This window comes from Dermacentor silvarum, chromosome 1, assembly GCF_013339745.2.
Source record: "Dermacentor silvarum isolate Dsil-2018 chromosome 1, BIME_Dsil_1.4, whole genome shotgun sequence".
NCBI lineage: Eukaryota > Metazoa > Arthropoda > Arachnida > Ixodida > Ixodidae > Dermacentor > Dermacentor silvarum.
This window is the reverse complement of record NC_051154.1, coordinates 91957176-91983249: the sequence shown is the minus strand read 5'-3', so window position 1 is coordinate 91983249 and position 26074 is coordinate 91957176. Positions and strand designations below refer to the sequence as shown.

Here is a 26074-nt window from a genome sequence, read left to right as displayed (position 1 = left end):
GTCACGCCACATATCACATCCAAGTGAAGGGCCGACGCATGGCGCGTTTCTAAAACGAGGCGCGGAGTATGGATCCGCAAAAGTTTTCAGGCGCAATGAGAACATGAAAGGCGGGCGGAGGAAGAAGTCGCCCAGACGTTACCGAAGGCTCATTTCAAGGCCCAGAAGAACAAACAGTTTGAGGCACAGAAGCCGATAGCATGCTATAAGTGTCATCAAACGGGACACATTGCATTTGGTTGCAGAAATCAGCGCATTGCATTCTCCTATGTCACTGGCGACGATGAGAACTGAGCGCTGCTTAAGCCGTTCATGAAAGAATTTACGGTAAACGGAAAGCGTTGCAGGGTTCTCCAAGATTCCGCAGCCACCATGGATGTCGTTCATGCGCTTTACGGCAGGGCGAATCGTTTCACTGGCGAGTGTGCATGGATACGGCAGGTGGTGCAGGAAGAAAGTGTTTGCCTGCCTCTCGCTCGCGTCCATATCGAGGGGCCCTTTGGAGCTCTCACTGCTGAGGCTGCGGTTTCGGCCAGACTTCCAAAGGAGTACCCTTACCTATTTTCTAATAAATCGAAGATGCTTCTGAGGGAAATGGGAACTAGCTTTGGAGAGGGAGAGATATGCACGCTTACCCGTTCAAAGGCACGAGAACTTGCTACGCAGCTGAAGTATGATCTCTCTGCCTCGACAGACGCATGCGAGACACCCGAGCCGAACGGGCTTACGCATGATAGAGTTGCCGATCCAGGCGATAGTACGGAAGTCGCGTCTCCGCAAGCGCGAGAGCTGGATACAAAGAAAAACGAGACTGTGCAAGGAGAGCTTGGCGTTTTCTTGCCGCCGTCGTGTAGTAGTCTTGAACGCTTGCTCTCGGTTGACAAGGCTCAGTTTGTGAAAGATCAGGAGTCAGACGGAACCATTGGCAAGTTGCACGACTCCGTGCGGGAAGGAATTTCTAGAAAAAACGTAGTTCTGCACAAGCGAAATGACCTTTTGTTCCGCCAGTATAAAGATAGGCGCGGTGTCATCTTTGACCAACTCATAATGCCAACAAGATACAGGCGGGATTTGCTCGAGCTTTGCCATGGTTGTGGATGGTCTGGACATTAAGGCGTTAAGAAAAGCAAGACGCGCTTACTTCAGGAGTTTTATTAGCTGGGTTGCTTAAGGGACATAAAGAAGTTCGTGCAATCCAGTGGGAGTTGTCAACGCGTGGGTAAGCCGCACGACAAATGTAAAGTTCATATTCAGCTCGTTCCGATAATCACGGAACCATTCGCGATGTTTGCCCCCACTGTTTTGAGCTTCGGTCTCAAAAATGCGCCGTATTGCTTGCCCAGTCTCATGAGCTAAGTGCTGCGCGGTGTGGAAAACCTTGCTGTGCCTTACCTAGATGACGTGGCCGTGTTTTCCGACAGCTGGGAAGAGCACCTAGTTCGTCTAAGGAGTGTGTTTTCCAGGCAGAGAGACGCTGGACTTACGATTAAAGCTGAAAAATGTCAGCTGGGTTGCCAGGAGGTCAACTACCTGGGGCACGTTGTAGGAAATGGTATCCGCAGACCCTCTGAGGTGAAGTTCACGGCTATCTCGTCATATCCTCAGCCGAAAACTAAGAGCGCCATTAGGGCATTTCTAGGCCTCGCAGGATATTACAGGCAGTATATACAGCAATATTCTGAAATAGCTTGCCCTCTCACCGACGCTTTGCGCAAAAACCATCTGGAAGAAATTGTATGGAACGATGCAAAAGAGAACGTGTTCCAGTCACTAAAGAAAGCGCTTATGAGTAATCAAGGAGTTTATATACTATAACAAGGAGTTGATAATGCAGTGTAACGCGAGCAACAGGGACATGGGCGCGGTGCTTTGTCAGAAAGATGAACAGGGAAATGAGCATCTGATCATGTTTATCGGCAGGAAATTAACCTCCTGAGAAGAAGCTTATTGTGCTTCTGAAAAAGAATGTGCCTGTCTCGTATGAGCGATTCAGAAACTACTCTGCTGCGTGTCCGGTCCGAAGTTCGTACTCGAAACCAACCACTGTCCTCTGTCCTAGCTGAAAAATGTCAGGGAAAAACGGGCGGCTTCTTCGCTGGAGCCTCGCACTGCAGTCATTTAACTTTGAAATACGAAATAAGAAAGGAAAAATGAACGGCAATGCAGATGCTTAAGTCGCTGCTTCTAATAACAAGTGCGCTTGGATGTTATCTGAACTTCGTCTGTAAGGGTTGTTGCCAAAGTCATTGAACTGTCCAAAGGGGATAGTTGATCCTTTAATTTAGAGAATTGATGGTCTTGGAGAATGCATTGGGCTGTGGATCTTTGTACCTATCGCCTGCCATTTTTTTTTTTTGCTTAAGATTATCCTGGTAGATGTCTGGGGGATTTGTGTGGTGCTTGCTGGTTGTTTCCAACGGCATACCTCCAGTGAAGCAACATAAGCAACGGGGCCACAACTGAAAACGAAGAGCGAGGACAGAACCACTTTTCAGTGCTCACAGCTGTCAGAGAAAATGTGAAGCTGCGCTTACATAGTGGTGTCTGCTAATTAGTGTTGCTGTGTCACCTTGCCGTGGTGCAGGTCTCAGTTCCCAGGAGGACAATGTTGCTGTCGCCGCCTACGCTAAGGGTCAGACAACCATTCCACATCGAAGTCAAGCGGCCCGGCAACTTGCATTTCGGATTCCCGCAAGGCATCCCTCTGGACAGTGGCTGCAAACACTTGTCCATCGCGATGGACTTCAACCCCGGCGGAGAAGCTGTTATGAACGCACGGTGTGTTGTCGTGAATGCACTGCGCGTTGTTGTGAACGCACTGCGTGTTGTTATGAACGCGCTGCGCCGAGCTGTGGGCATGTTTGAACGCGCAGCGCCTGTGCAGTGTTCTCTCCCTTGCTGGCACCTCTTCTCTCGCGCTCGAACATGCAGAGCTGCAACCTCCTCCTCCGGTGGGTATAAAAGACCGGCGCCTCTGGGATTCAGGGTATCTTCGTCATCATGCTTCATCCTCATTAAGAAGTAAAAGCATTATTCTTTGGCTACCTCTTGCATCGTGGAAATTAGCTGTGGTTGAAATGGAAATATATAAAATAATGAAGAAAGGGGAACTGAAAGTGGACGATAAGATAACTTGTCGCCGGTGGGAGACGAACCCACAACCTCCGCATTACGCGCGCATTAGCGTTAGCCAGCGCCACTTAGGACAGCTCAGTAATTATTTGCAACGCTTCTAACTGGACCAGGAATGTAACACTTTTGTCGCACATTGCACTTAACATGACCCCCATCCTCTTTCCACGAAATATAAACCTGTTGCAACCTTCAGGTATGTCGGTACACTGGGAAGCATAGCTGATAGCGACCATATCACACGCTCTAACACTTGAATAAGAATTTTTTTACGAAAACTGTGCTTGACCCAACCGCATTTAACTTCGCACAGAGAGTTTCCATAGCGTACCATCAGTTTTCGATAAATTTGGCCTTGGTGGCGTTTATAGTACTGCCAGAGCAGCGGGCTCAATTCGGCCCCGCTCGTGATAGACACGCTCATAATGCTCTATAGAGTGCTTGCACATGTAATTTATTGCGAAAGCCCAGTTTTTTATTCTCTCGCTTGGGTTGCCACGCGGCATAATGCCAGTATGAAACTAAATGAAAGCCCCAATTACTCATCTATATTGAACTTTACTTACACATCACCCCCAAGGACAGGTCCTTGGTGGTGCTTAGAGTGAGCAAAGTACAGTGAGCAAACATGAAGAAGCTGCATCCTTTAGTTCGGTGAGGACATCAGCCGAACTTGATATATCGCATGGAAAAGGAAAAAAGAAAAAAGTGAGGGCTAAATGACTATTCGTAGCGCTTCTAAATAAGCCAGAAACTGTAAAACACATTGCACCTAATGTGCTGCCTATTCCTTCAAAGTATAAAATATCTTAAACGCAGTGTTCTTTTGGGACATTGGGAAACCTAGCTAACAACAGTAGCGTTTCCGAATGCTTGCTTACAATTTTTTAAAGCTGTATTTGATCAACACGCATTTTCCGTAGCACATAAATTGGCGTATTGTTCCCCATATGTTCGCAAAATATGACCTCAGTTGTAGTTTTAATTATGCCAGCGCAGCCGTCTAAGTTTTACAACGCTCGTAAAACAGACTAATAACGCTATGGACCACTTGCATACGTATTCTACTGGAAAAGGCGCATTGTTGTAGTGGACCTAACCTCGGTCCCTAAAACTTGCATAGTGACCCGGATGTGACTGTAGGGCGAGCACGATGTCATGGGCGAGGCCATGAACGAGAGACCGGCGCCCAGCGCAGAGGTTCTCGCCACGATGCAGATTCACCCGCTGCCCTTTTAGCCACAAAATCCTGCAGCCTGGTTTACACAGGTTGAGGCCATCTTGGATCTTCGGCGCATTACCTCGCAGTGCGCGAGGTTCCTCCACGCTGTCTCGGCACTTCCTACAGAGGTGGTTGAGGAGTTCCAAGACGTTGTGGGCGCACCGCATGACACCAACCCATATGACCACTTGAAAACGACGGTGCTGCAATGCAAATCTGTGTTTGTGCGCAGGCACCTCCAGCAGTTTCTCAACGAAGAGGAGCTCGGCGACCGTCGACCGTCGGAACTTCTACGTCGTATGCGGCGGCTCCTCAGTGACTGTAGGCTGGACGTAAACAACCCACTGCTGCGTGAACTGTTCCTTCAGCGCCTGCCGCAGAATCTGGTGGTCGCCTAGGCTACCACACCAGAAAACATGTCCCTCGGCAATCTTGCAGAGCTGGCCGACCGCATCGCTGACCATTCAGCAAGAGGTACTTTGGTAACAACGACCGTTCCGCTGTCGCACCTCGAAGATCGGCAGTGTCGCCTTGAGCAAATGATTGGCGAACTTGCTCAGACCATTACCTCACTACGGTCCTCACCCCACCGTCGTCAGCGCGACCGCGATTGCCGTCCCAGATTCTCTTCTCGGTCCAGCTCCCGTTCTGGCCCTCTTCGCCGCGCGTATTGCTGGTATCACAACAAATTCAGTGCCAGCGCACGTCAGTGCCGTTCCCCTTGCAGCTGGCAGGGAAACAGGCCGCAGAGTCACTGATAGCAGCCAGTGACTCTTGCCGTACGACAAGCCGCCTGTTCTACGTCACTGACAGGATTGCCGGACGACGACTTACCGTGGACACAGGTGCAAAGGTCAGTGTCGTTCCTGCTGCGCGACTATAGACTGGCAGCGCGCCAAAAAAAAAAAAAACAAAAAAAGAAAACGCGCCCCTTCAAGCAGCCAACAGCTCTTCTAGCAACACATATGGCCAGCGCTCTCTTACCACAGACTTTGGTCTCCGACGCACCTTCCGATAGATATTCATTGTTGCAGACGTGCGCATGGTAATATTGGGTGCGGACTTTCTGACCTACTTCGCTCTTAGTGTTGACCTCCGCGCTCGTCGCCTCGTGGACACGACGACTAGGATGTCTATACTAGGCATCCTCGCGCCTCTGACATTAACCACTAGAACGGTATCCCAGATACCACCATCTGCGCTCGCCTCAATTCTGTCAGACTTCACAGCATTCGCGAAACCTTCCAATCTTAAACTGCCAGCATGTCGCAACGTCACGCATCATGGTGTCCCACAGGCCCCCCCCCAGTGTTTTGCCGACCCCGACGCTTCGCTGGTGACCGCCTTGCCATCGCAAAGAGAGACTTCGACCACATGCTGTAACTGGGTATCACCCGTCCTTCGTCGAGCAGTTGATCTTCAGCTCTCGACATGGTACCTAAGCGTGACCCAGGGGATTGGCGCCCGTGCGGCCACGTGCGGCTATCCACTCCCTCACATTCATGACTTCGCAGCCAACCTAGCTAGAACGGTAATATTTTCCTTGCATTTTCTTCAGGCACTATCACTTGCGACGTGTCAAGGGGTCGAACACACCCACTGTTCGTTCTATTCCGACTCCACCATCAAGTCTTTGACAAGCTACACGGCGCAAGTCATTCCGGAGTTCGTGTCACCCAGCGTCTAATTACTTCCCGCTTTGTGTGACCGAATGTGAACTCTGACGTGCGCTGCTGGGCTCGCGAATTCCTTCACTGTCAACGCTCCAAGACCACACGTACGACACACGCAGTCGCCAATTCACTCATTTCGTTCACCTGACGCCTGGTTCGATCACATTCACATCGACATCGGTGGCCCGCTGCCACCATCCCGAGGTGCTCGCTACATACTCACTTGTGTAGACCATTATATCCGCTGGTCTGAAGCCTTTCCTCTCACTGACATAACGACACTTACAGTGGCTTCCGCGTCTTTCAGTGGCTGGATTCGCGCTTCTGGTGCCCCAGAATTGCTACGACCGATCGCGGCCGACAGTTCGAATGTGATGTCTTCCGAGAACTCACGTACGTGCCTGCGTGGCTTCCGCCATATCCATACTACCGCGTATCACCCATCGACAAATGGAATGGTTTAACGCCTTTACCGTCAACTTAAAGCCGCCTGCCCGCCAGTCTCGTTCTTCTTGGGCTGAAGACTTTCCTCTCGTCCTGCTGGGCGTGCGCTCCTCTATCCAGTGGTCTATATGGCACAACGTTGCGGTTGCCTGGTGAATTTTTCGCACCAGCTACTGTTGCCACGCCCGACCCAGATAGCTATGTTCAGCAGCTCCGCTTCCGGTTTGCACGCTTGCGCCCTTGTCCTAGTGGGTTGCATCATCAAGCAATGTTTTTGTCAATAAAGACATGCCTACAGCGAGCCACGTTTTCGTACGGCGTGAAGGCATCCGACCACCTCTTACGCCGCCCTATGACGGCCCTTCCAAGATACTGAAGCGGACAGAAAAAACTGTTACAATCGACCTCAACGGACGTGAAGAAGTTATGGCGGTAGACAGGGTCAAACCAGCCTACCTAGCGACCTCGTAATTATCCGCTTTTTCAGCGATCTTACAACCGCTGAAACGACTTATCTACCCGATGGCCCGGCATCAAAAGCTGTTTCTTGGGCACCGCTGCTCTTCCCCTAAATAAAAAAAAGAGGGGGGGGGGGGAGCCCTTTAGCAGCCATCGTCATCCTCCTCGGCCGCCTATTATATATGGCGCGCTCCGGCGCGTGTCTCGTGTGCCTCATGCTGCGAGGTCAGAAGAAGAATAAAAAGAGTTTCTTAAATAAAAAAAAGTTTCTTAATAAAAAAGAGACATATTAAAACATTACATATTACGCAGAAGGAAATACCCACCACCTCATCCCACGCTTAGTAGGGAAGAAGCCGTGCATCGACGAAGACTCCGAACAAATTCCTTCCCACGAGCCACATTATTGCACAAGATACATCCCACACAATGAACTGTAAGTTCTACGGAATACCCAATACGCTCTATCATATGGTTTGGCAGTACAATGGTGTCACGGAGGTGCCAGCAAATAGAGCGCCATATGAAGAGCAGTGGGATGACCTGCTGACCAGCGCTGACCCGGAGGTCTAGTGGCGACTGGTGGACCGAGCAAGGCGGACAGCCGAGGGCCATGGCATCCCGGACTAAGGAAGCCACCCACCTGACGACTACATACACAAGATCGTCGGCTCATGTCTGTTTAATAAAGTTTATTTCATCATCATCATCTCCTTCTTCGGCTCCGGCTCCAGCCATGGGTCCGAACGGTTCTCAGGCCTTGCGCTCACTGGCTCACACATTGGGGAGCGTCGCTAGGCGGCCGAGCAGGGCTGATGTGCCTTGCATGGGCTCCGCATTCGACAAAGCTTTTCCAGAACCAAGACTGCTTTTCTGGTGCCAAAAGCGGTTTCTATTGAAAGGTAACACCTCTCCGGATCCTGCCGGTGAGTGCCTCGAACCTCATCTTTCTACCACTCCTGGTGAGCGTGTGTGGTGACACTCCCACAACGTCCTGCCTCGGGTGTGGTCAAGTATCGGGCGGCGGTCTTCCCCTGTTCGTTTAACGTCTCGGTTGTTCTTTTGATTTATTTATTGTTTTTTCTTCACCTTTCGGTTTATTGTGTCGCGAGTGTAAGCAAGTCAGACTAACCTGATGTCTCTTTCTTCCCCCGGTCAAGGTCATTCCCCTTGGCTAGCTTCTATCCCTCCCCGAGAGTGGCCGATAGACTCATTTTTACGCAGTGGCAACAAAAGTGTCCCTGTGGCTCTTGTGCCTACAAATGGGGGATCGATACAGATGAAGAATCCGAAAGCGATTCAGGAGGAGCTTCGAAAGGCCTCCTCCCAGTTCCAAAAGATCACCGAGGTCCGCCAGTTTGGTCGCGGTGGTATTCTTTGCATCGGACCAGGAGTGCATTCGAGACCTTCTAAACTGTTCTGAATTTACTTCGAATCCGGTGAGCCCGTTTATTCCACCACACCTTGCATGCTCGAAAGGCTTAGTTCGTGGGGTCGACGTGAGCCTGGACCCCTCAGAAGTACTAGACTTGTTTTCAGTTGCTGGAGCTGTATCCGTATACCGGTGTAGCCGAATTATTGAGAACAAGAAGTCACCTATGGAGTCGGTGATTGTTACGTTCGCGGGAACAGTTCGTCCAACTGAAATCAAGGCATGGCCCCTGATATACAGAGTAGAGCCACTTTCCCCAAGACCACTACAGTGCTTTAAATGTTCGCGCTACGGACACACTATAAAAGGATGCAGGTCGGTTACTCGATGCCGCCTATGTGGAGAAAATCACGACAGCACAGAATGTAAGTCTCAGGAAGAAAACTGTTGTCTATGTAATGAAGCACACCCTGCAGACTATTTGAACTGTTCTGCGAAGGAACGAGAATTAAGAATACTAGAAATGGTGGAACGCAGGCGATGCTCACGTAGGGAAGCAGTTACAGAGGCTCAGGGAAGATCCCAGTGCTACGCAGGCGTAACAGCTCGTCACACCGCTAGTATGGATGTTTCTCTATCCAAGGCCATAGCAGAGGCAGTAGAGAAAGCTATGGAAAAGGCTATGGAACAACTTGCAACAACTCAATTTGAGTCATTGACACAAATGATGTGTAGTCAGATGGCGCAGGTCATTGGTGCAGCCTCTACCTAAGCTCCTGCATCCCAGGTTGCAAATGTACTAAACCTAACTCAAAAACAAACATCGTCGTCAAACTTGTTAGCTGACTCCCCTTGCGCAGGACCTACTCATGTAGAACAGACGGAACCGGAACCCCTAACGGAAGATTATGAAGACTACCAGGATGTAGACATTGAACACAAAAGTCTAAAACGCACACGATCTCCTCCCCACAAAATTTCTTCAAAGTCAAAAACTCAAAAATATGAAAAAGTGAACTTCTCCAAGAAGGACTTCTTGAGAGTATTTTGGATCAGGCGGTTTCCGCTACCGTTGTATCTTCACCATAGGCTCTCTAAAAATTTTACAGTGGAATTGTCGTTCAATATTTTCTGCTACTACAGATCTATCGTATATTTCTTCTCAATTTTCCCCAGACGTACATAATTATCTTACAATAAACCTGGCTTTCAAATGGTCAAAAATATTCCCTAAAATATTATCGACTGTTTCGTTTGGATCGGCCTGCCAGAGGTGGTGGCGTTGCCTTCTTGGTTTCAACTAAATTTAGTCACAAAGCAATGATATCGTATCAAATAATGTCTATCGAATGTGAAATTTTAGCATTAGACATTTCACTCCCAGACTGCTCCCATTTTACCTTAGTTAATTTATATTTCCCAGCAGGAGTGCAGGATACATTTTCTCTAGACACCGCATTAGCTTCCTGCAGAAAATACATAGTATTCGCTGGTGACTTTAATTCACACCATGTGTCTTGGGGTTTTAAAACTGATTCAGAAGGAAAATGCCTGTGGGAATGGACTCTTGATAATAATACATCTTGTCTAAATTCAAAAGTTACTACCTTTGTTCGCGGACAGTCTCAATCGGCTATAGATCTCACTTTCTCCAGCTCATCTTTAGCTATATCATGGTGGAATACTATAGACTGCGCTACGAACAGCGACCACTTTCCAATTATTTTTCAAATTGATTTCCCTGTGATTTGTCTAAGAAGGAAAAATAACTCATTTATAAACTATGACAAACTTCAAAAAGACTTGAAGTCTACGATGCTTTCACGTACGGATATGCCAGAAGATATTAGGGCTCTGAGCCTCTGTGCAGTTTTAAAGCGTTCCGCGAAGAATGCAACAGTTAATTTAACCTGCAACACAGGTAAACCATTAAGTCCGTGGTGGAATTCAGATTGCGCAAGGGCCTACCGAAAACGAAAAGCTGCCTGGAAGCAATTTCTTTGTAATCAATGTCCAAAGAATTGGAGTGATTACCAATTTGTTGCTGCATCTTTCAAGCGTACGATAGATAAAGCCAAAGATGAGTATGATATGAATAAATTCAATATTCTGTCTAAATCAAAAAACAAAAACGCCCTTTTTAGGTTTTAACGCTCTCGAAAAATGATTCTAGTTCCATCAAATATTGATTCTTTTGTGCTTTCGCCCCGTGAATTGTCCGAATTATTAGATAATATTGGAAAAGGACTGGAAGATAGGTTTACTTCAATCATTCCATCGTACATAGTGAAACCGTTACCACTAGAGGAATTTAGGGAAGTCACATTACAAGAACTGGCGGATGTTGTTCGCTATCTGCCTTCTTCAGCGCCAGGACCATATGGAGTTACCACAGCCGTTATAAAAATTTTGTATGAATTGTCCCCACAAGAAATTTTTAATATGGTAAATTACTCTTTAAAAAATGCATGGGCACCTTCAGAATGGAAACTTGCTAAGGTAATTCCAATACTTAAAAAACAGGGAGGTGGACATGCTTTAGATAATATTAGAACAATTTCCCTCACATCAAATTTAGTTAAACTAATAGAACGAATTTTGAATTGTTGAATTACGACCTATATTTCTGAAAACTTAATACTTAGCCCCTGTCAAATTGGTTTTAGATCCGGGTGCTCGATTTGGTGTGCGCACGTAGACTTAGAGAGTCGCATACAACTTGTTCGTTGCCGAAGAGAATATTCAGCATTAGTGACCCTAGAACTAGCAAAAGCTTATGATTCCGCGGAACATGGCATACTGATAAAGCAATTAGAGAATTACAGGTTTCCGAAATACATCACGGCGTGGTTGTCAAGATTTTTAAGGGAAAGAGAATTCTACTGTTTTCAAAACGGATGTTCATCGTCTAGGTATAAGCAGCAGAGGGGAGTACCACAAGGGTCAGTATTATCTCCTGTTTTATTTAACATATTTTTAAGCTCCATCCCGCTGCTCCAGGACATTCATGTATACGTTTATGCCGATGACATCGCTTTTTTTGCATCGAATGCTGATCTACATTCACTTTATCAAATGTTACAAAATTACTTATCTAGCTATTCTTGAAACTTGGATTGAGACCATACATATGTCTCTGAACGTTAGTAAAAGTGCACTCCTTCTCTTTCCTTTAGATGTTCCCATTCACATTTCACTGATGTATCGTCAAGAGATCATTCCCCAGGTGGATTCTCTTAAATACCTGGGTATTACATATGATGGAACACTAACCTGGAAAAGCCACATTGAAAACGTCGCGTTTAAGGCAACTCGGGCGGTAGGATGGTTGCGTAAAATCAGTAACCGACGATACGGGTTGCGAAGAAACACATTGATTATGACATATAAAATGTATGTCCGACCAATCATGGAATTTGGATGTGTCTTATTTTCTGGATGTCCAGCTTATAAAATTAAACCTTTGGTACTATTAGAAAAGGAAGCTCTGCGGTTGTGCCTTGGACTCCCTAAGTTTGTTGCAAACAACGTTCTGTATATGGAAGCGCGATTACCATGTTTAATTAGTAGATTCAAAATCCTTACTGTCCAAACGTACCTAAAGTTTTACGATTCTCCTCAAAGAAGATCAATGTATGTTTTCATTAATGAACCAAGTACATTTTTTAATAATCATTGGTCGCGACTGCACACCCCTCAGATCGTATTCGTACAGGCACAGCTAACACCACTAAATGTACAAATTCAATGTATTCACCCAATAAGTCAATCCAAGAAAAACCTCCAAATTGAATTTGACGATATTTTCCCCTCGAATGCTAAACTAATGCCATTCCAATATTTAAATGACCAATTACAAGATTACCTCTCTCACCAGGAAACAAACAATATAATAGCCACTGACGCTTCAATGTTAGACGAGAAGGCTGGCATGGGCATCTTTTCTCCTTCTCTTAGATGGTCCTTTTCTATTCGCCTTCCGGATTACACGGCTATTTTCATAGCAGAATTATTGGCGATTGTTTTAGCCCTGCGCAAACTACCCCCGAATCAATTGTCAGCTGTCGTAGTAACAGACTCTCGATCGGTATGTGCGTCGCTTTCCTCGGCAACGAATACAACTGCCTTAATTGTGTTTCAAAATTTAGTCCCTACAACGTTAGAAAAAAATAATTTCCTCTGGGTTCCTGGACACTGCGGTTTATACATTAACGAAATTGCTGATTTATTAGCCAGGACACCTTTAAATGGATCTGTGCTTCATATTTTACCGGATACAGCTTACATCACTGCATCGAGATTCAGAACATTTTACCTACGAAATGACATAAGCAAATTATCGCTGATCCCATCTACAGACTTTCAGCATCTCGGTTTTGGCTGGAATAATCAGTGGTGTCTTTCTCGGCAGTTAGAAGTTACATTCTCCAAATTACGCTGTCGCATCCCCGAATTGAATTTCTATTTACATAGAGCTGGTCTGACGATGTCCCCTCTGTGCCAAAATTGTAAGGAAATTGAAACAATAAACCACTACTTTTTATCATGCCGACGTTATTCAAACCAGAGAAAGATATTACTCGAAGCTCCACTCTGCAAAATTGGATTAAGATTAAATACACCAGTATTATTATCATTTGGGGCCTCCACCCTCGGCTATTGTCACAGAGACGTTTGTTGCGCAGTGTTTGGATTTTTTAACTGAAACAAGATGATTACCCTGCTAATTATTGCAACTTTATTCTACCTATCAGATCAGTATTCATTTCACTGAAATTTGTTTCTCCAAATTCGTCAGTAACATTGTATTTATTCTCACCTTGATTATAACCTTATTTAAAATTCACCTTTCAGTTAGTCTGACAGCTCGTTGACACACTAGTCTAGTTATACCAAATTTTCTTTGTTTTTGTTTTCTTTTACTTTGCGTTTCTCATTGTCAAAATGAATTTTTTAGCTACCTACTGCCGCCCGATTCTTGGCCTATCCGCCTCAGTGGGTGCGAGCCATGATAAAGGATCATCATCATCATCATCATCAACCTGATGAGCGGCGGAACGCCGCTTTGCTAGCCCTAACGCCACCCGCACCGGCGTAGGGCTCGCGCACGTACAAGTCTCTTCGGCAACGACATGGCATATAAGGTGAGCGGTATGGATCTTCCCACCGCAGAATTAAACCAGGAGGAATGGAGTGAAGTCCTCAATGCCCGAACACGTTCACCTAGGCAGAAATCCAAGGAAACCGAAAGAACGCAGTCAAGCAAAGCGGCGTCCGCTGACGGAACGCAAGCAGGCACAACGGCGTCAGCTCCAAGCGTTCACTCAAAAGTCGATGGGATTGCTGCGGCACGTCTTCGCATAAGACCACTGCCACGGTGGCCTGTCGATGACTTCAAGATCGCCTTTCGTCCAACTGCGGGGGTCAATCTGGCCCAATACAACGACGGAGAGTTACGGGCGGCTGTATACTCGCCAATAGCGGACTGCACTCTGCGGATGCCGAGGAGGACTTCATCTGCACTAACCTGTCCAAGAATATCTTCACGGTTTCCACTTCCTGCGCAGACCGAGTCGCCAACTATGCCAAAATCAGAGACCTCACGCTACGCGGTAACAAACTGGCATTCCATGCATACTATAGCTCCACCGGACGAGGCACGACCAGGAATCATCTACCGTGCCTGGAGCGGTGAGTCGCCGCAGGACTTGCTCCGAGAATTACGTAGGGCGAATCCCCTCCTACCGATTGTCCAGGCCAGAGACATGGGGCGTACCTCACGCTCTGTGCTCTTCCACTTCATGGCCGAGGAGCTCCCGCCCTCGGTGAAAATGTCTGGCATCCTTCACGCCGTCTTCAACCTCCGCCCGAAAGTGGAGGCCTGCCTAAACAGCAGACAAGTCGGCCACAGACGCGATGTATGCCCTCTGCCGAATCGCCTCGCCTGCCCAGGCTGTGGTCAGAAGCACCCGGCGGACCACCCCTGCACTCCGGAGTGCGTCGTCTGTGGGGACGCCCACATGACGGGCGACAGGGCATGCAAGAAACGCTTCCAACGTCGTGGAAACAGTCGTTCCTCTCGTCCCCACGACGACGACGACGACGACGACGACGGCCGCGGCGGCGGCGGCAGCAGCAGCGGCGGCAGCGGCGGCGGCAGCAGCGGCGGCGGCAGCAGCGGCGGCGGCGGCAGCAGCAGCAGCAGCAGCACGAGTTCCAGTTGGAGTCCTTCCCAAGAATCGAAGACGGAAACCGTGGCAGCGGAAGCAAAAGTCCTAGACGAAGTGAATCCCGGAGCTGGGACCACGGGAGCCAATCCGGAAAGGTGAGCTAGGGAGAGCAAGCCTTCCGCTCCAGTAGAGTCCATTCCGAATCTAGAGAAAATTCTAAAACTCAGCAGACTATCGAACGTCTAACTAGAGAGAATCAAGAGTTAAAGCACGCCCAAACTTCTTCCCTGCTAAAGTGCATTTCTAGTACCTTGGGCCTTTCCTATGCTGTTCCTCCAGATCTCTGTTCTTTGGTTACTCGTTAGCGCCCGTCCCGTGTTCTTCCTCGTCCTTGTGTCGTTTTAGCGCTATGAATCCCAGTTAAAATTAAAGCAACAGTTGGCTCTAGTGCTGGAACGTTTAAGTACACTCCCAGCTCCCTCCCCCCCCCCCTCCCCAACGTCCTATCCGTCCACATCTATCTCAACCTCCACCTCGGAGTCTGATATGGCAGCCCAATCAGAGACCGATCCCACAGATTCCACCCCCCCCCCCCCCAACCCGCAAAAAAAAAAGAAAAGAATAATCAGATGAGGACCCCAAATGCAGGAGTCAAAAAATCCCGTAAAGAACACAGGGAACTCAAGCCAACCAACTGAATCCCAACCAACTGGCCCAACTTCCCAACCAACTGGCCCAATTTGCCGGCTTGTTTCACGCAAAAGGTTGACTTAAGCTTCACCCAAATCGCAGAACGCTTTAATAAGATTGAGAATATTCTCGACATGCTAGTTGCTCGACTCCCCCCCTTGGAAGCTCTGCCAAAATCCCCCCCCCCCCCCTCTCAAGCGCTTTCGCAACCATAACTCCCTCCTGCACCCTTACCACATCCTCTCCCTCTTCACTTTGCATATGTCAATGGAACTGCCGCGGATTAAAAAAGAAGAGAGACGATCTCTCACTTTACATACAGCAGTCTACACCCGCGCCTGATGTCATCTTCGTACAGGAGCCTTTAAAAGCATGCAAACTTCTCGGCTATCAGACTGTACACTCCCATCCTACTTCCCCGTGGGCCACCACATATATCCAGAGGAATATCTCTTTTATAGTTCACGATCTCTCCGACCTTTATTCCGACGGCATTCTTCTCGAGCTCCTCCCGCGTCGTACAGGACAAGCCACATATTTTATTTTAAATATATATTCTCATCCTAGAGATGACCTCACTGCCGTATTCGAAGCAATTGATAGGGCCATCCAAATAGCAAGCTCCGCTCCTATAGTGGTAACGGGTGATTTTAATGCACCGCACGTAGACAGGGGATACAGGAGCAACACTCGTAAGGGCACCAGCCTCTTTCAATACATTCAGCGAAATAGGTGCACCCTAGTCACTGATTGCACGTTAGCCACACGCCTTGGCAATACTGTGCGCAGAAATACCACCCCAGACCTTATACTTTTACTAAAAACGTCCCACAAGCTAACTGGACGCACACAGGAGTCAACCTCGGCAGCGATCATTATATCCTAACAAGTACGTTACCGTGTGCCAGTTTACGCCCAAAGTACCACCTCAAACCTATTGTCGACTGGGACAAGTTCCGCGAAATCGGACACCAAAACCCGACATAAGAAATTCAGGATTACAAAGAATGGTCTGCTAGGCTCCAACGGGACGTATCTCTTAGCGAAAAAGTGACCCCGGCAGAACATATCCGCGATCTAGTAGACAGTAGGCTACTCCATCTATGGGAGGCCTATCAGAATATGGAGAAACGATGGCTCAGGCAAAAGCATAATCGTAAATTAAAACGGAAAATGGCGCAAACGCTACAGCTCGTCACCGAACACGCGGCCGAGCTTTTGTCATAGCAATGGACTCAGATATGCAACCGACTTGACGGCACTATATATCTAGGAAGAATTCGTGGTCCCTCTTTCGCCATATGTTAGACCCGTGCTCCTCGCGCTCGGAAAATAATAAGCATGCAAATCACCAAACTCCTATTCGAGGTTGCGAAACAAGGGTTAGACCTTGAAGCTGCTCTTAACGCCACATACTTCCCCGACCTAAAGCAGGAATCAACACCGACCTACAAAGGATCCCCCCAATTCAGACTTGGACGCCCCGCCCCCATCACAGAGGCGGAGGTATGGGCCGCACTAAGCAAACTTCGCATCACATCCGCACCAGGACTAGATGGAATTACTAACAAAGCACTCCGAAATTTAGACACCAAATCATTGGCCGCTCTCACCAGTTACATGAATCAGCAATGGGAGCAGGGCACGCTGCCCCAGGAATGGAAATCAGCTAAGGTGACTTTCATCACCAAAAATAACAAGCCTTTAGACTTTAAGAATATGCGACCAAGCTCTTTTACCTCATGCACAGGAAAACTGATGGAGCATGTGATCCTAAGTCGCCTTAACCGCTTAATCGAGAAAGAACAACTCTTCCCCCCTCCATGCTTGGCTTCCGAGTGGGACTCTCAACTCAACCCGTTTTCCCACACATTACCAGAGCCATCCTTGCATTGGACCTTACCAAGGCGTTTGATAATGTTGCTCACTTCGCCATTTTACAATCTCTGAGCGACCTAAGCGTGGGCTCTCGCACGCACAGGTATGTTGCTGCCTTTCTCAGCAACATGTCCGTCTGCATACAATTAGACACATTCAAAACCAATCCTTTCACGCTAGGAAGCAAGGGAAAGCCCCAGGGAGCAGTTCTCTGTCCCCGTTTCTTTTCAACATTACTCTTATCCCGTTAGCGCGGGAACTTGGCCGAAATTCTTTCCGTCAATCACTCCTTGTACGCGGATGACATCACCATCTGGGTCAATTCCGGCAACAATGGCGAAATCGAATCAAAACTATAGACCTTTTCATCGGGCGAGGAGGAAAGGGCGCGCGACGAGCCTTGCCTCCTCTCTGGCTTGTGCGAGCCGGCGCGGCGCGGCTCGAATGTGTTGCCGGTCGCGCGCTGCGGAACGATTCGGAGGTGTTTTAGCTAGTCCTGAGTGCAATTTACGGGATGTCAGTTCTTACGAGGTCGTCGAACAACCACTGTGTAGCCTTTAGGTGCAGCAGCAGCTATAGTATCTGGAAATTTCTCTTGCATGTGCAAAAATGCGACGCGCCTCATCAGCCGCGGTGTGTGTATGTGTTGTGAACTATGTTGGATGTATCGGTTTTCACTAGACGAAAAGTTGTTGTAAAACATTTGCATCAGCCACCGGCATCGTTCTCAGCGCATTTTAAGTCTAGTAGACTTCAAATCACTATGTCTACGTTAGCCTCCTGCAAGAGGCCGAAGGCTTCGCTCAACACAGCGAGCACTGCGGTTGGCAAGCCAACATGATACACACGCTTCGTGCTTAGATCGGCATTGCCCTTTTTGCCCTGTAAGGCACAATATACAAAGGGGATCGCATTAAGATAATCCAACAGCTATTTGTAAGTACACAATTTCCGTAACGTGGGTGAATGCGTCGTAAATGACTGAACTTAGGAGACTGAAAAAAAAAAAAAAAAAAGAGTTCATATATCCTCCTTTTGCGACAAAATTAGACAGAACACGAGATAACGACGCAATAAGACTCCGCATGGTCGTGCCGCATGCCTGGACCACTGGGACCATACGCTATATAGAACAGATCTATAACACAGCATTTAGTACTGCCTCGGGCGTTCGCACAGTCTGCAGCTGGTCGTTCGACCACTAGAAAATTGTGATTCACACTGTACGGTATGCGGTTAATATTAACCAAACTATTTTATTTGTAGGCGGAAACCTTGCCCAGCAAACAAGGCAGTCGCCCAGTGTATCTACACAACATCTTGAACGCTTGTCAAAGTAAACAGCACGACTTATTCTCCAGCAGAACGGTACCCACGCTGTTAGGATCGTCAAATGTTTCGTAACTTGCAGCTAAACCAGAGCTTAGCATTACAGTGCTGAGAATGCTGTAGTAACGTAACATTCGTGAAACGAATTTTCAGAAATACCTAACTGATATCCGCGGCTCAAACAAAGGCGCGCACCTCGCGCTGGGTGCTCCGTCCGCCCTAACACCAGCAGTTACTCCAGCCGCTTAATTACTTCAGACTTAAATTCCTTCACTACGCCTCACAGGACCGTTCCCCACGTAGAAGACGCCATTTCATGCTAAATAGACCGCGCGAGTGCGAAAAAATCCACCGCAGAAACTGCCGCCGAGCGTATACCACAGCTAAAGTGTTCTAGAACACTTTACCACAGCATACAACACAGGCGTTCGCCCAAGCCAACATGCCAATTGGCCATAGATAGCGCCACTGCCTACGCAATGGCGGCGCCCTCAAAAAAAAAAAAAAAAAAAACGAAAAAAAAAAAAACCGTTGACACTGTTGTTAAGCACGCCAATTGCATTAAGCTGCTCGGCGGCTAAATGAGAACTCCTAGTGATGGACCTAAAAAAACGGGATATCTCTAATATTCGATCAAGTCACTCTGGATGACACTCCCATCCGCAGGGTTAATAAAATCAACATCTTAGGTATCAATATTTCTGACAATGGCTCCAGCGCTGAGACCATAAAATTAATCCGCACTGCGATTCTCAATACAGCTTCACTAATTAAGCGCATCTCCAATCGTCATCGCGGCATGCGGGAAGCGCGCGAGACTAAATACCCACCGCAACATCGCCCAAGGTTAGCGGTATAAAAAACGGGAGCGACTAAATCCCCACCAGAACACACCAGTGTTGCCAGATCTCGTCTTGTGCGGTTCCCTAGATTTGCGAGGCGGAGATGTCCCTAGTGAAGTCACGCGACTTGCGTGCCGCGCTCCCCTTCTTATCGCCTCCCCCTCCTCGTACGTGCGTGCGCCAGATTTCAACGTGTGTGCACGCCAGAGATGAACGTGGGCGCATGGTTTACACTTGCAGCTTATTTTGAAGAGAAATGAAACTATGTTGCATTTATTTATGAGAAATCCAAGTTAGCACGTGCTACGACAGGGTAGGTGAGCCTCAGCTAGGCGACTGGCCACGGCCGTCTGGTGTTGAGCGATCGGGCAGTGACGAGACGCTCTCTCGACTCGTTCTTGACGCCTTTTATGCGGTCCCCCCCCCTCCCTCCCCATTCTTAATATTATTTTCTGTTACGTTAGTCACTGTCGCACTCTTCAACATTCACCTGATTTTTAAACGGCATGGCGGCGCCTAGCAGGGAGCGACTAAATCCCCACCAGAACACACCAGTGTTGCCAGATCTCGTCTTGTGCGGTTCCCTAGATTGCACCATGGCTGGCACTTGCCAGAACACTTAATCTAACATAATATTTCGCTTTACGATGCGCGATAACCAATGCATACGTTTTCCGCAAACGAAAATGCGTCGCCCTCATTGCGACCATGATACTGCGAAACTTTAGAAAAGTCAAACGTGCCCTCGATCCGAAGCGTGTTCTACTACGTTGGTCATGCGTACATAATGCAGAAGTGAAATGAGCATGCGCTTAGCAATTTTAAGTGTCAACGGTCCTCTTGAACAACAATTCCTTGCCACCGCTCCTGCTTCCGCCAGTGCAGCGATTCGCGGTGACCGCAGTCCACAGCCAATGCTCGCACCGCGGCGCCACCGTCGCGAGATAATGGCTGTGCCACCCGAGAACGGCTCTGAATTCTAGTAAGCAACCACAGCGGGTAAGATAAGTCAGTGTTCTATTGGTATTGAAATGCCTCTTCATGTTCGACCAAGGTCATTTTCACGAACATATCTGCGATAGGTCGTGACAGGGGTTTAACCAGAATTTCGGCTATGGGGGGTGTTACCAGAACGAGGGGAGGGGGGGGGGGGGGTGGATACGAAGTATTGCTCATCTTTTATTGCGATAGCAATTATATGGACACTCCAAAGCAGATTTCTGCCGTCGGCGTCGCCGTCGCCGTCGCCGTGAGGTTCCGTATGACGTCAATGGAGATGAAATCGCCGCCGCGCGCCGCCGAACGCTGTATGTGCGAGTGAAAGGGCACGAGGGACGCGCGCTTTCACGGGGAGTGAACGCACGGCGGAGAACAAACGCGCGTTCTGTGCCGTGCTCCCTTAAGGGCTGCAGAAGTAGGCGTCTCTTTCCTCCTTTATAATCACCATATATGTAGAGCAAACGCGCCTTCTTCTGACGCACGAAGGACCGTGGGGGGAGGGGGAGGGAAGGGAGGCGACGTTTAGCTGTGGCACCAAGTGCCTATTTATATCAGAGGCTCCGGCAACACTCACCAACGCCGCACGCATTTTGTGCGAACGCGGGCAAAACGCCGACGGCGTCGACAACAGTTCTGCGTGCTGCCGGTGCTGCTGCATGTCCAAGTTTATACAGCTGATAAAGCTACTATCATTACTCCGTATAGCTCTCTACAAATTTGCTATCGCAATTGATGCTTCGCCTTTCAGGTGAAACTGCGACAACCTTTTTTTTTTTTTTTTTGAGCGACAGGCGGAGGGGGGGTGGGGGAGTAAGAGGTTCAAGGGGCTAGCGCTGTTTTTACCACGTTGTTTTATTTAATTAAGGCTAAACGCCTTTTTTTCCGGTAATGGCGACGGAAAAGCTGCTGATGAGCAGAAGTACACTAATTAACCTTTTAAGCAAGCATATTAAACCACATCTTACAAGGCAGTTCGTCCTTGTTGGTGCCTGTAGCGCTGATGCTGTTGCGCACACAATACTACAACGAAGGTGTAGACAGACAGGCACGAACGAGCGCTGTATAGAAGGCCGAAATGTGTGCCTAGTATTTCGGGAATATAAATTCAGTGCTATGTTTTAACACCCATGGCATTCTGTCACCACGTTTGAAAATTGCAAGAACATAAGGGACAGCATCTAGAGTTTCCATTTGATTGCACAAAGTTTTTTTTTTCTATGCAGAACAAAGTAAAGCAAGGTGCAGACGTTTTCAAAACTAAGTGCAATATCACTTTGTATGAGAAAAAAAAAACCAAGTGCAATAGGCACGGAGAAGCCATATGCCTTAAACAATACAATACAATTAAAATATAACAACTAAGGATTAAAAAAAAAAAAGCCGGCAGATCCCACGCGCTGTGGGAATCGATGTTATGCGAAGCAGTGTGCGGGCAGCCTACCAAGTTAACGAAACGACCATGAGAGCACCAAGACGTAGGCGGATAGATAGATACTCTCAAAAAAGGTATATGATAGCCAAGAAATGATTCGCCTTTAAAAAGTACATATGCGCATCATGTCTGCTACAATCCAGTGCATACAATATCGAAAGAAACTACTATACTAGGCAAACCGTGGCTGCCACATTCACAAAACAATAATTAAACTACACAATTGCACCGTGTCACCCCGCACGTATCTACAATACCCGACGTGGTTTCTTGGTTCACATCATATAGTTTTGGTTTGGTTTGGTGCATATATGTATAGCACAACCCACTACGGGTGATTGGCCGTGAATCGGGCGACAGTGGGTATAGCAAAGGGAAGAATACTTAAATAGGATTTTCTTCCTTAACAATGAGATATGAAATGAATTCTAATCGTTAATATCATTTTCATGGCATAGTATCTGAAAATTTGAAGTTCATATTTTGTTTTCTTGTAGGTTTGGTCCACAAACTGCAAATATTCATCCTTTTCCTTCATCTGTTGCGTTCCTAATATTGGGGATACTTGGAGCTTCGATGGAAATTTTCATCAGCGCGTCGACATGGACCGGCGTCATGTGACGTCTATCTAATGTTAAGAGCCTATTCATGGTGGAAAAGCTTTCAACGGCAGCAATTCCTACGGGAAGAAGCAGTATCTTCATTGCAGCTGATGACAAAGCAGGGAACATTCTTTTTTCTCTCGACCTCGCACGCAAGCATTAGCAGTGCTTGCTGTGAAGCCAGCTCTCCAGGATACCGTCTGTAAATTCTGCTCATTGCCCAGTCTAGTCGTTCGGAGCTTAACGATAACGAGAGCAATGTGCCACATTGTACATTTTGCGACTAAGCACAGGGGTAGTGCTCGTACTGTACGTATTGTGCATACGAGTACGTTGAATTAAAAATGAAAAAACAGAAAGACTAAACGTGAATCTCGCATCTCATTCACGCGCTAGCGTTTACCGCGACCTCAGGGATTCTCCGATTCCCTGCAGGTCGCAGTGTAGCACTGTCGTCTGCGCGTTGAACATCAAAATTAGGCCTCAAAATTAAGGCCACTTAGCGTCCACCTCCGCAAAGAGTAAATATTCCTTAAAGCGATTACGACAGTGCATGGGTTCAGCATAATTTTTTTTCCAATATGAGTGCCTGTCTGAAAGAGGAGAGGGGGGGGGGCTGTCCAGATCCTCCTGGGGGGTGGGGGGTGTTGGGGAGGGGTGTTAGGGGAGGGGGGTGTATAAATCCCTGGGTCGTGATTACACAATGAAATTCGACAGTTAGACCTGTAAGAGGTTTGATTAGGTGTTCGATGGTGATAAGGTATTGAGACTGCAACGTATGTAGACTAGAGCACTGCACGGGCTCGGGCTTACCCGAAAGCCCGAGCCCGGCCCGGCCCGTGGGCCGGACCGGGCCGGGTAGAACAGTATTTTCACGGGCTCGGGCCGGGCTCGGGCACGGCGTGTGCTTTTTGACTCGGGCCCGGGCCGGGCTCGGGTTTTTTGACGCGGGCCCGGGCCGGGCTCGGGTTTTTTGACGCGGGCCCGGGCCGGGCTCGGGCTTTCTGGTGGTGTGCATGTAACGTGCAGGTAGTTATTCTCGGATTCCTCAACTCTGAAAAACATTATTTTTCGGTCTCGGGCCGGGTTCGGGCCAGTTTCGAGTCGGGCTCGGGCCGGGCTCGGGCCTAAGGTAAAGGGGTGGCGGGCCGGGCCGGGCGGGTAACGTACATTATTTCCGGGCCCGGGCCGGGCCCGGGTCTCGCCATAAAAGTTTTGATCGGGCTCGGGCGGGCCGCCCAACGTAAAAACGGGCCCGGGCCGGGCCCGGGCTGGAAAAATCGGCCCGTGCAGTGCTCTATTGTAGACTATCTTAGACGGAGATTCAATAGTTCCAGCATTTTATATTCAGACGATTTCATGTCGTAAGGCACACCAATCGTTGGGCGCGGCTGATCATAATACTTTATCCGAACCTCGCCCTCGCCCGCAGGTTAAATATGGCAACCTGATTGTGTTTTCAAACACAGTTATAACGGCCCCCCAAAAACTGGGCATGATGTAAATAGAGCAAGCGGAAATTTCTTAGGGCGGGAACTGCCCAGTGCCAGGCCTTCGCAACGAGAGCGTGTACGTATGGCGAATCGCGCGCGTCGTCCGCTACAGCGCGTCACGAAGAGGCACAAAAGATAATACTCTCTGGCCAAGCAGGGGATACGTAGTAAAGAAAACCATTACTGACGTGGCCACTCCATTAAGAAATAAAATTTAGCTTCAGCCATAGTTTTATTGGACTTTCCAGCGTGCGCAGCCGAAAGTGCCCGCTTTCAAAAATGGGATGCAATCCCTCCCCCCTTGGTAAATAGGCCTGTGGCCTAGACGTCGGTGGGCTCCTGAACGTCGGCCAGCAGAGGTGGAGGGATAATGAGGTAAAAAGTGGGCAGAACAGGAGAGGGTGTACATAGAGAATGAGCAGCAAAAATGAGAGATTGGGGGCTAAGGTTTGAGAGCTCTGTATATCTCACTTATAGTGATGGCGGACACCTCCAGCGGCGAAGAGCTGTTTTTTGCCGGCTAATCGCTGCTCATCTATATTTGAACAATTTTGCTACTGTTGCTTACCCGGCCATCAGACACACTCGATCATCTGTTCGCTCGTATTTGCCCTACGTTGACGTTGGCCCACTCTGACATCTTGCTTTTTCGCTTCATGACTTCTTTCTCCGTCATCGCGCATCAGCAGCTCTGATTTTAGAATATTTAGACAGCGTTAGATATGCTGCGTGTCAGCCTGGAGTTGCCTCCGAAACGTGTACGCAGACGCCACACCGCTCCCAGAACTTGCGTAACCTCGCGCATCTTCTTTCTGTGGCTTTACGTGCCAAAACCAGATCTGATTATGGGACACGCCGTAGTGGAGGGCTCCGGATTAATTCTGACCACCTGGAGTTCTTTAACGTGCACTACAACGTAAGCACACGGGCGTTTTTGCATTTCGCCTCCATCGAAATGCGGCCGCCGCGGCCGGGATTCGATCCCGCGACCTCGTGCTCAGCAGCGCAACGCCTTAGCTGACTGAGCTACCACTCAGCTACTCCGGCGGGTTCAGTATCAAGCCTCGACTGCATGGAATGATGCACAGACGAAAGGGAGCAGGGCCGCGATTTTGTAGCAAAGGCATTGTGACTTATTCTACTCTAGTCGTATCATCCACCGCTCACGGCCGGCTGATCCCGTTGATAATGCGAGCGGACCGTCGCTCCGACCACTGACAAAGCGCGATAAGCGCGAAAGGGCATTATGACAAAAAAGGCATCGCTACAAAATACTGGCCCCAGTTGACCTTCATTTTATCTGCTAACAACCAACCTTTTTCTACCAGCCTAACTCTCTTATCTGCTTCGCCTTAGTATTTTAGCGGGCAGTTCGGTGCAGCGGAAATAGCAACGCAATTAATTTCGATTTCCGACGTCCTATCTAGAATCAGATCATACGGCTTCCGTTTTATGGAAATAAGGCGTGCATATGTCCACAAAGGCCGGCCTGTTCGAGTAGCCTCTCACTGGCTTTGCTAACGCTTTGTTTTGACATAGCTTCCTGCTGCTATCGCAAGGATGCTGGTCTGATCGACAGTCACGATGACACGGTCAATGAACGCATTGAGCACACTCAAATACGATTTAGGCCGTTGATAAGATGACTGTGTGTGAAAAAAGGCACGACAGAGTAAAGAAGATTAGAGCCTTCTGCCATTGAGAATTATCTCCTCGCAGCAAGCGGTCACGACCCCTCCCGCCGCTCCTTTCCTCTTTATTTTCTTCTTTTATATATTAATATTTGGGGAATCACTGCTGCAATGTATATGAAACGAGCAAATTGTTTGTTGCATGAGCATAACTGTAAATTTTAGAACGGATGACAAATTGAGTTATGCGAACGTGTGTGTCCTGCATAGAGACGCCATTTATTTATGTATATATATATATATTTTTTTCTTTTCAGTTGCGTGCAGTATGAATCACCCCGAACATTTCGCCTAAGAAAAATAAATTACAGCTCTACACCATACAGTGCTTCAACTATATTTGCGTTGCTATAAACACAGTAGAGACCATGGAACTATTCCTCATCCCATTACAGTTCGTTTCGTATGCTCGTGCTCATTCGGATATTCCCGCCTGCGAACCAGTGGCCTCACTGGAAATCTAATTGAAAAGAATGTACTGTGAAATAACACATGCCTTGAACCTTCGCAGCATTTGTACCGGGAAAAAGACACAAAAATATTTGTAGAAGTATTCGCAAACTTTACCGAGTTCTGGCGCCGCTTATTTTGTCGATCCCATTACTGCGTGACCACTCGTTCCCTTTTTTTTTTTTTTTTTTCGCTT

The 26074-nt window shown here is 48.1% G+C and overlaps 1 protein-coding gene across 1 annotated transcript in view; it reads right to left on the bottom strand.

Annotated features, from left to right (window-relative positions):
- LOC119432326 (beta-alanine transporter-like) overlaps positions 1–26074 on the bottom strand; it is a 61099-nt gene that overhangs the window by 33527 nt on the left and 1498 nt on the right. The window contains exon 2 of the mRNA XM_049670875.1: positions 24306–24428. The gene's annotated coding sequence lies outside the window, so the exon portion shown is untranslated. The remainder of the gene's footprint in view (positions 1–24305; positions 24429–26074) is intronic.